This window comes from Scylla paramamosain, chromosome 10, assembly GCF_035594125.1.
Source record: "Scylla paramamosain isolate STU-SP2022 chromosome 10, ASM3559412v1, whole genome shotgun sequence".
Taxonomy (NCBI): Eukaryota; Metazoa; Arthropoda; class Malacostraca; order Decapoda; family Portunidae; genus Scylla; species Scylla paramamosain.
Window position 1 is genome coordinate 22,353,324 of NC_087160.1, and position 11,108 is coordinate 22,364,431.

Sequence of the window (11,108 nt, forward strand, 5' to 3'; positions counted from 1 at the left end):
TACGTGGTTGTGCTCGCTGTGTAGAGTGTGAGGTAGGAAACAGCCATGACGTTCATGGATACTACGTAAGCTAGTGTCCGTGATCTTTAGTGCTGAGTAATTATGGAGCTTAAAAAAAGTTTAAACAAATTTATGGGTAAGGATGATAAGTGGAAATAGATAGATAAGCTTCATAGAGGGGCTGCCACGTGTGGGTCCAGCGACTTCTTACAGATTTCCTTTTTTTCAGACATTCTTGTGTGTGTGTGTGTGTGTGTGTGTGTGTGTGTGTGAGAGAGAGAGAGAGAGAGAGAGAGAGAGAGAGAGAGAGAGAGAGAGAGAGAGAGAGAGAGAGAGAGAGAATGGTAATCACCACCTTGGATAATGATCAGCGGAATATCTTCTGTAATAAATCTCCACCGATTTGCATTAAAGTGTGGTGCGAACCGTGGCTTAATGAACTATATGAACCTTGCTGCCTGATCACTTGCCGCATCGGCAAGGTTGGTATGCATAGCTTGACGTGTTGCTAATTTGCTGATCTATTTTCCAGGTCATAATCAAGGAATATAAACAAATCATTGTTTTTATTCCTTGTTCATAATATACGGCGACCATCCTTAGTAGTAAGTAATTTTATGAACAAAATGCCATGATGTACATAGCAGGTCCAGCAAGCAAAGTTACGAGTCTGGCATCTGAGTTTCTTGATGCTGCTCATATTATGAGCAGCATGCAGAAACTCTCTCAGTTCTTTTCCTGTGCTAGGACTGAACACTTGACTGGGCGGCACGTGAGAGAGGTAGAGGCAGAGCGTCGAAGTTATAGGTACACATTAAGGTGGAATAAAAAAAAAAAAAACATTACTCACAGCATTAGCAGTGTCTAAGTACAAAATGTTACGGATGAAAGCAGTATTGCTAGTACTGATGTCCCCCCTTACATGCCCAAGGTTTTGTGATTCGTAATGGCGATAATTGGTGGTGTTGTCCCTCAGACATCAGTATCAGAGTGCTGCTTTCACGCCTAACATTTTGGATCTACACACTGGTAACGCTGAGTAATGCTTCTTTTTTTTTCCACTTTAAAGTTATGTCTCCTTACCATTTCAGAACACAAGACAACCATCGGTGGCAAGCCACAAAGATGCTGGTGGAGCTGCTTCTGTTCGCTGTGTTGATGTTCCTGTTGTGGAAGACCTTCAGGAAACCCCCCGGACTGCCTCCAGGTAAGTACTTCTCAACCTCACACAACTTCATGTAGTCACACACTTCATGCTACGAGAGCTTTCACTTTATGCAGAATGTACACTGACGGCAGGAATCGAATTGTACAATTTAATATGGTGGTAATAATTCATACCTTCCACCGCCCCTGGTTTGTGATGCGTAATGGCGGTGCTTGGTGGTGTTGTCCCTCAGGCAAGTGGGGGCTTCCTCTAGTGGGCTACATACCCTGGACCAGTAAGAGCTTTGAGGAGCAGGTGATGGACCTCCACGAGCATTATGGAGACATCTTCCTGTGAGTGATTGTGTGGACAGTTACCAGCTCTGTGCATCCATAGTCCTACCACACAATGTGCATGTGTTTGATCAGCATTCTCTTCCCAACGCAGGTGGAGAATGGGGACTCAGTTAATGATTTTTATAAGGCACTACAAACTGATGAAAGAAGCTTTCTCCAGATCCGAGTTTACTCACAGACCAAACTGGGAGGTTCTGAAGTTTTTAGAGGAAGCTCCCCACGGTGAGGCCACTTAACCACTTTCTGTCAATGTGATGAAATAAGAACGTTGCTTGAATTTTTATTACCTTCCCTGCGTGACCCATCAGGAAGCTTAGAAGTGATGTATATGTTAATGCAGAGTTGTATCACAGGTGACTGAGTTACTATGTTCATAAACAGCAATCGTTTCAAGTAGTGGCGTTTTATGGCTTAACAACCGGAGATTTACGCTGCGGCAGCTTCGTGACCTTGGCATGGGCAAGTCCTCCCTGGTGGGGACGGTGCAGCACCAAGGCCTCAAGCTGCGCGAGATTATCGCCGAGAAGGCTGGAACACCCGGAATGATTCCCCATCAGCTTAACGTGACTGTGATCAACGTGCTCTGGCACATGGTGGCAAGTGCGTGGCGAGTGAGCCTGGGGAAGAGTTTACTTTTCTGCATTATACTTCCAGTCTTGTCTATTTCATCCATTTTGTTTATAAAAGAATTTGACGGTTGTTTCTCGTCCCTGCAGGCAGACAGTTCGATGCAGAAGACGAAAGAATACATGAGTTTGTAAAACTTCTGTCAGAATTATTTTTACTTTCAAATCGACTGGCCATCAAAGACTTGATGCCATGGCTGTAAAAGGCCATGCCGGATTTCCTCTTTAAACGCCTCATAAAGTATCATGAAGTAAAAGACTTGATAGATAAATTCATGCTATACTTTGCGGTGAGTTTTGAATTATCTTCTTGTAATGGTACGTTTTGTTACAGATGTTATTTTATTTTCATAGAATTTATTTTTTTCTTAGTCAACAATATAGTGACGTTTTAATTCTCCAAGAAGTTTTGTTCCTGTTTTTATTGTTTTTCTTTTCTCTGATAAAAACTTATTTTTGGTAAATATGAAATCGTCAGTCCTTCAAGTGGACGGAGAATTTCATCTCAGAAGAGTCGTGTTTTGAAGAGCGTGATTTCTGTTTTCCTTTGTGTGGTCAGGATGAGATCGAGGAGCACAAGGCCACTTTGGATCCAGATAACCCGCGGGACCTCATTGATAACTACCTGCTGGAGATGGAGGACAAGAAAGATGATCCGGAGACAACCTGCAGCGGTAAGTCTCTTAAAGGTGTCCCATCGCTTCCTCGTCCCTCACTGTGAGGTATAATGAGTGTCCCCATCTCTATAAACTCCTCTGTAATGTTATTTTCTTGGTTTAATTCGTTAGTGAGGCATACCCATCACTTCCATCTAGATTTGTGAGAATACATGTTCGTGTCCACACCTGCATTACATTTCTATAAATGAATATAATTTTTTTTACCATTCCTCAAAACAACCACATAGGTCCCTTTCATGTCTGACATATCTATTTCAGAGAGGGATTTGATGTTTATAATGCTTGAGTTGTTCGCTGCGGGGAGTGAGACCACTGTCTACACTTTCACGTGGCTTTGTTGCTACCTGGCCGAACAGACGGAGGTTCAGCACAAGTTGCATGCTGAAATTGATGAAGTGCTTCCCAATGGAGCTCTGCCCACCTTGGCAGAAAAGCCCAAGTGAATCCCTTTCCTTTCTTGTTCATGTGTCAGAACCTGTTTAGGTGCCATCTTGTAAGTATAAACAGGTGTTTATAAACAGGTGTTATCTTCACTTACCTTTGCGATGCATCTCTCTCAGGATGCCGTACACTGAGGCAGTAATCAACGAGGCGATGAGGGCTTGTGCACTAGTAAACTTCGGAGTACAGCACATGGCCACCAGTGACACGCAACTCGGGGGCTACACCATTCCCAAGGTGCGTTCCTCCTGTGTGCTCTAATGACTTGTGGTGCTGACACAAACTGGAACACTATCAACTCTAGCTCTGGAATTATGGATTCAAAGCAGCATACGTCTATTTGCAGGGAGCGGTATATATATATATATATATATATATATATATATATATATATATATATATATATATATATATATATATATATATATATATATATATATATATATATATATATATATATATATATATATATATATATATATATATATATATATTACATTCAATCTCTTCTTGTATGCTACAGCCATACTCCAAGATCCTGCACCATACAGTGTAGTAGGCACCACTATTCCTTCATACAATAGTCCCTTTACATTCATTCCGAATGTCCTTCTCTCAAACAGTCTATTCATACCTCCTCACAGTTTTCGTGCATCATTTACACTACTGTAGCTCTGATCTCTCTCTCTCTACTCCTCCATTCTCCATTACTCAAAGGTAGTAAAAATGAAATATAAAATGGAAGTGTTTTAAATTTATTTCTTGACTAATTTCTATTCTGCTTGGATTTGATTCAGGAAAAAGAGTGTGTGTTGGGGAAAGTCTGGCCCGCATGGAGCTATTCATCTTCACCACGATGGTCTTCCAAAGCTTCTCCATCGCTTCTCCTCTTGGCAAGTCCGTCAACTTTACACCTGATTTGAGAGGTTTTTTTTTTCGGAAGCCAATGCCCAATGAGTTCGTCTTCACCGCCAGGAAACAGTAATTGTCACTTCCTTGTCAAGTATGCCAGCAGGACAACAAATATTCCTGCTTTCTTTACGTATTTCTGCTAGTTTCCATGTGCACACCCCATCGTTTTATGCCATGGCTTTGTTTTATAACCTTCCACCGAGATGCCATTCTGTCAGCCTCACTGTCCAGCTATTCCCTTTTGTCCACAGAAGTGACAAAATTGAACGATCTCTCTTTTCCTTTTGTTTGTCTGACCTTGGAACTTGAGGAACACATGCAGGCAAGTCATAAATCAGGATGTCCCAGGCATTTGCATGCGATAGGTGTTACTAGTGACCTCTAGTGGCAGGATTTCCATCCAGTTTAATGACAGGATTGCTGTCTGGTGGTATCTTACTGACTTAAGTTTAGTAACTGACGTCTTGTTGAACATTAAGCGATTTTTTCTTTTTTTATTGTTAAGACATTTTAATCTAACAATCAACACTTCCTTTCTCTTGTTTCAAAATCAGAGCGTTTATGATAAGTATCTACAACAAATTCCTATCTGTCTACGTGATGACACTTGGATTTGCCGAACAGATATTACATAAAAAAGTTATAAAGTTACAAAGGTCTCGATTCGTGTGTAAGAACTTTTTCTAGAAAGATGTCATAGTGGTGCACCAGGCAGTGGGAGCAAGGTGCTGAGGCTCTTGTTCATAAATAAAGCGTAAATAAAGCGCATATTCAAAACTCTCTGAACACTGAAATATGGAGAATATGATCGGAACCCTTTAAATGTATTTAAGGTTCATGAGAAATGTATCATATCGTGTATTGAACTCGGAACTCGAGCATGCAAGCACTTCTCGTTATCGATCGAGAGATAAGGTGCACGCCACGCTGGAGGTTGTTGGTCTTGGACGTCTTGATCTTTAGACTACTTTCTTCCTCTACGATCAATTATTTGGGATTTCAGATGTTTCTCTTCTTATTATTAGCAGACTGACTTACAATTTCTGTTATGACACTGTTAGCGGAACTCTTTCAAGTGTGTTCGAGATTCTTCCATCCTGAAGGATACCGATCCGCTGTGTGTCTCTGTATCGCCTCAAACTAGGGGATCCTTCTTGTAAGGGCAAAGGCAGCACAACTTCAGTACATTGAAAAATTGTGTAATTGTTCTTGAGATTATAATAAACTTAAGGCTCGGGAGAAACATGACGTATCGGGAGTCTAACCCTGGACTTGAGTACGTTGACGGTCGAGCAATAAGATATAGACAGTGTTTTTTTTTTTTTTTTTTTTTTTTTATGTAGGAAGGATACTGGCCAAGGGCAACAAAAATCTAATAAAAAAAAATGCCCACTGAAATGCCAGTCCCTTAAAAGGGTCAAAGCAGTGGTCAAAAATTGGTGGATAAGTGTCTTGAAACCTCCCTCTTGAAGGAATTCAAGTCATAGGAAGGTGGAAATACAGAAGCAGGCAAGGAGTTCCAGAGTTTACCAGAGAAAGGGATGAATGATTGAGAATACTGGTTAACTCTTGCGTTAGAGAGGTGGACAGAATAGGGGTGAGAGAAAGAAGAAAGTCTTGTGCAGCGAGGCCGCGGAAGGAGGGGAGGCATGCAGTTAGCAAGATCAGAAGAGCAGTTAGCATGAAAATAGCGGTAGAAGACAGCTAGATATGCAACATTGCGGCGGTGAGAGAGGGGCTGAAGACAGTCAGTTAGAGGAGAGGAGTTGATGAGACGAAAAGCTTTTGATTCCACCCTGTCTAGAAGAGCAGTATGAGTGGAACCCCCCCAGACATGTGAAGCATACTCCATACATGGACGGATAAGGCCCTTGTACAGAGTTAGCTGCTGGGGGGGTGAGAAAAACTGGCGGAGACGTCTCAGAACACCTAACTTCATAGAAGCTGTTTTAGCTAGAGATGAGATGTGAAGTTTCCAGTTCAGATTATAAGTAAAGGACAGACCGAGGATGTTCAGTGTAGAAGAGGGGGACAGTTGAGTGTCATTGAAGAAGAGGGGATAGTTGTCTGGAAGATTGTGTCGAGTTGATAGATGGAGGAATTGAGTTTTTGAGGCATTGAACAATACCAAGTTTGCCCTGCCCCAATCAGAAATTTTAGAAAGATCAGAAGTCAGGCGTTCTGTGGCTTCCCTGCGTGATATGTTTACCTCCTGAAGGGTTGGACGTCTATGAAAAGACGTGGAAAAGTGCAGGGTGGTATCATCAGCATAGGAGTGGATAGGACAAGAAGTTTGATTTAGAAGATCATTAATGAATAATAAGAAGAGAGTGGGTGACAGGACAGAACCCTGAGGAACACCACTGTTAATAGATTTAGGAGAAGAACAGTGACCGTCTACCACAGCAGCAATAGAACGGTCAGAAAGGAAACTTGAGATGAAGTTACAGAGAGAAGGATAGAAACCGTAGGGGGGTAGTTTGGAAATCAAAGCTTTGTGCCAGACTCTATCAAAAGCTTTTGATATGTCCAAGGCAACAGCAAAAGTTTCACCAAAGTCTCTAAAAGAGGATGACCAAGACTCAGTAAGGAAAGCCAGAAGATCACCAGTAGAGCGGCCTTGACGGAACCCATACTGGCGATCAGATAGAAGGTTGTGAAGTGATAGATGTTTAAGAATCTTCCTGTTGAGGATAGATTCAAAAACTTTAGATAAGCAGGAAATTAAAGCAATAGGACGGTAGTTTGAGGGATTAGAGCGGTCACCCTTTTTAGGAACAGGTTGAATGTAGGCAAACTTCCAGCAAGAAGGAAAGGTAGATGTTGACAGACAGAGCTGAAAGAGTTTGACTAGGCAAGGTGCAAGCACGGAGGCACAGTTTCGGAGAACAATAGGAGGGACCCCATCAGGTCCATAAGCCTTCCGAGGGTTTAGGCCAGCGAGGGCATGGAAAACATCATTACGAAGAATTTTAATACGTGGCATGAAGTAGTCAGAGGGTGGAGGAGAGAGAGGAACAAGCCCAGAATCGTCCAAGGTAGAGTTTTTAGCAAAGGTTTGAGCAAAGAGTTCAGCTTTAGAAATAGATGTGATAGCAGTGGTGCCATCTGGTTGAAGTAGAGGAGGGAAAGAAGAAGAAGCAAAGTTATTGGAGATATTTTTGGCTAGATGCCAGAAATCACGAGGGGAGTTAGATCTTGAAAGGTTTTGACATTTTCTGTTAATGAAGGAGTTTTTGGCTAGTTGGAGAACAGACTTGGCATGGTTCCGGGCAGAAATATAAAGTGCATGAGATTCTGGTGAAGGAAGGCTTAAGTACCTTTTGTGGGCCACCTCTCTATCATGTATAGCACGAGAACAAGCTGTGTTAAACCAAGGTTTAGAAGGTTTAGGACGAGAAAAAGAGTGAGGAATGTATGCCTCCATGCCAGACACTATCACCTCTGTTATACGCTCAGCACACAAAGACGGGTCTCTGACACGAAAGCAGTAGTCATTCCAAGGAAAATCAGCAAAATACCTCCTCAGGTCCCCCCAACTAGCAGAGGCAAAACGCCAGAGGCACCTTCGCTTAGGGGGATCCTGAGGAGGGATTGGAGTGATAGGACAAGATAAAGATATGAGATTGTGATCGGAGGAGCCCAACGGAGAAGAAAGGGTGACAGCATAAGCAGAAGGATTAGAGGTCAGGAAGAGGTCAAGAATGTTGGGCGTATCTCCAATTGCTCTAGGTCATGGAGGATAGCAAAGTTGTACTCGTAGGCTAGTTCACCAGGATGGTCAGTGAAGGGAGAGGAAAGCCAAAGCTGGTGGTGAACATTGAAGTCTCCAAGAATGGAGATCTCTGCAAAAGGGAAGAGGGTCAGAATGTGCTCCACTTTGGAAGTTAAGTAGTCAAAGAATTTCTTATAGTCAGAGGAGTTAGGAGAGAGGTATACAGCACAGATAAATTTAGTATGAGAATGACTCTGTAGTCGTAGCCAGATGGTGGAAAACTCGGAAGATTTAAGAGCGTGGGCACGAGAGCAGGTTAAGTCATTGCGCACGTAAACGCAGCATCCAGCTTTGGATCGAAAATGAGGATAGAGAAAGTAGGAGGGAACAGAAAAGGGGCTACTGTCAGTTGCCTCAGACACCTGAGTTTCAGTGAGGAAAAGAAGATGAGGTTTAGAAGAGGAGAGGTGGTGTTCTACAGATTGAAAATTAGATCTTAGACCGCGAATGTTGCAGAAGTTAATGAAGAAAAAGTTGAGGGGGGTGTCAAGACACTTAGGGTCGTCGACGGAAAGGCAGTCCGACCTGGGGACATTTATGGTCCCCTCCCCAGATGGGGTTTAAGGGAGATCTCTGGGATTTGAATTTTAGGCCACGCCACACGAAGAATGGTACACCTGATAAAACGCTTCTCACTCATGGCCGTGTTTCTCTGCCACAGATGGTTCCCCACAGTCAATCTTGGAGAGAGAGAGAGAGAGAGAGAGAGAGAGAGAGAGAGAGAGAGAGAGAGAGAGAGAGAGAGAGAGAGAGAGAGAGAGAGAGAGAGAGAGAGAGAGAGAGAGAGAGAGAGAGAGAGAGAGAGAGAGAGAGAGAGAGAGAGAGAGAGAGAGATTGGTATTGTTTGTTGGCCACATATACATACATATATTAAATGCATACATATAACGGAATTTACAGCCCAGATCCATTAAGTCAAGGCTCTTTTATGGATCTTGCAATTACTTTTCATTTTTTATGGAAAAAAGCTAACATGTTGTGGGTTTAGAGTACCTAAATGAAGATTTGTAATTCTAGATAAGGACTAAAAAGTAATTGGAGAGAATAATAATAATAATAATAATAATAATAATAATAATAATAATAGAGGATTAGTAGCCAAGAAAATTGGTGGCAAGAAAGAGTAAGCGAGTTAGAGCAACATGTAATGCAGAATAAAAAGAAACTTGACAGACTCATGAAAGCATACCGAAAACTAAAGTCTGGAATAATATGCATAAAAAAAAAAAAAAATACGAGGGTAAGATACAGACAAGCAGAGAAGAAGTAAACAACATCTAAATAAATGAAAAATCTAAATAACAAACTAAATACTTCCAGGATTTATGAAATGCTGGTCACGACGCGAAAGAACCAAGGCATGAAGAAGCGACAGACATAAAAGAGGAAGAAAACTTCACAACAGCGTCTGAGTACAGCGAAGAAATAAAGAAGATGAAAAATGAAAAGTGCCCAGGCTGCGATGGTTTAGCCATAGAATTAAGAAAAAAGGGAGGAGACGCCCTAGACTTCAACATTTTACACTTTATAAACAAAATATGGAAGAAAGGAGAAACCCCTAAAAGAATGAGGTAAAACACTTAAAGGGAAGAGAAATGACAAAACATCAATATTATAGAGAAACGAAGAGAAAGTTATAGTCATAGAAAAAAAGAGGAAGCCGAGTAAAAAATGTAAAGGAAGTAAACTATCTGGGTAGTGTATTGTCATTCAGCGGCAACAACAAAGAAATAATTGACAGAAAAGTTCAATACACAAAAGCTACTTAAGAATGAATACGTGTGCCGGTGTGGGGACACATGCACTCACCTTTGCCGCCCACATTCCGTGGCGCGCCTCTCCCCTTGGGACTTGACGGCCCCGGCAACCTCGCCTTTGTCCCCGACCTGACCCAGCCTCTGCCCGCCCGCCTAAGACAACGTGGGAGTGAGGTCAATCCTCACTCCCTTTGTCTCAGCGATGCTCAGGCCTACTCCACAACGATATATGTGTTGTTGCTTGTTAAAATTGTTTCTTTCTGGATGTGGTTGGCGATTCTTGTCCAGCTGGTGGAGTTTGCTGTAGTTGTTGTATTTCCCCTGTCTGTAGGTGGGTAAAACAGACTGACGACCTCACTCGTGTAACCTGGTGTTAGGACCGTTAGTAAGAAGGGTGCATGAGTCAAAAGTGGACCTTGTAACCCCTATTAAGTCCTGCATCCATTCACATAGGAGGTGACTAAGGTGAGGCTAGTCGATCTAAGGCAAATGTGTGAAGGGCAGGGATTTGTGGTCGTAGCAAGCCTATCTACACTTTTACAAAAGACAGGCCCACACCTCCAATACAGCTAGCGGAGCCTGGGGAGATGGTACACAGCTGTGATCTAGCCTATAAGAATGTACACTGATGGCAGGAATCGAATTGTACAATTTAATATCGTGGTGATAATGCATACCTTCCACCGCCCCTGGTTTGTGATGCGTAATGGCGGTGCTTGGTGGTGTTGTCCCTCAGGCAAGTGGGGGGCTTCCTCTAGTGGGCTACATGCCCTGGACCAGTAAGAGCTTTGAGGAGCAGGTGATGGACCTCCACGAGCAGTATGGAGACATCTTCCTGTAAGTGATTATGTGGACAGTTACCAGCTCTGTGCATCCATAGTCCTACCACACAATGTGCATGTGTTTGATCAGCATTCTCTTCCCAACGCAGGTGGAGGATGGGGGACTCAGTTAATGGTTTTTATGAAGGACAACAAACTGATAAAAGAAGCTTTCTCTAGATCCAGGTTTACTCTCAGACCAAATTGGGAGGTCCTGAAGTTACTAGGGGAAGCACCCCCACGATGAGACCACTCAACCAACTTCTCTGTCAATGTGATGAAATAAGAACGTTGTGTGTCTTGTGTGTATGTGTGTGTGTGTGTGTGTGTGTGTGTGTGTCGCCTGCTGGTCACCCAGCCAGCCTTTCCCCTACGGAAAGAGCTCAGAGCTGGTACTGACTAATATTTGGGTAGGACTGAGATCACTCATGCACCACACACCGGGAATGCGAGGCCACAACCCTCGGGTTACATCTCGTACCTACTTGCTGACTGGTGAACAGATGCTACACATTGAGAGGCTTGCCCATTTGCCTCGCTGGGCCTGGGACTCAAACCCGGGCCTTCTCGGTTGTGAGCCGAGCGTACTAACC

The 11,108-nt window shown here is 42.9% G+C and overlaps 1 pseudogene; it reads left to right on the forward strand.

Moving 5' to 3' along the window:
* The first annotated feature begins 619 nt into the window (after positions 1-619).
* Positions 620-3,526, forward strand: LOC135104372 (cytochrome P450 2L1-like; annotated as a pseudogene).
* The last annotated feature ends 7,582 nt before the right edge of the window (positions 3,527-11,108 follow it).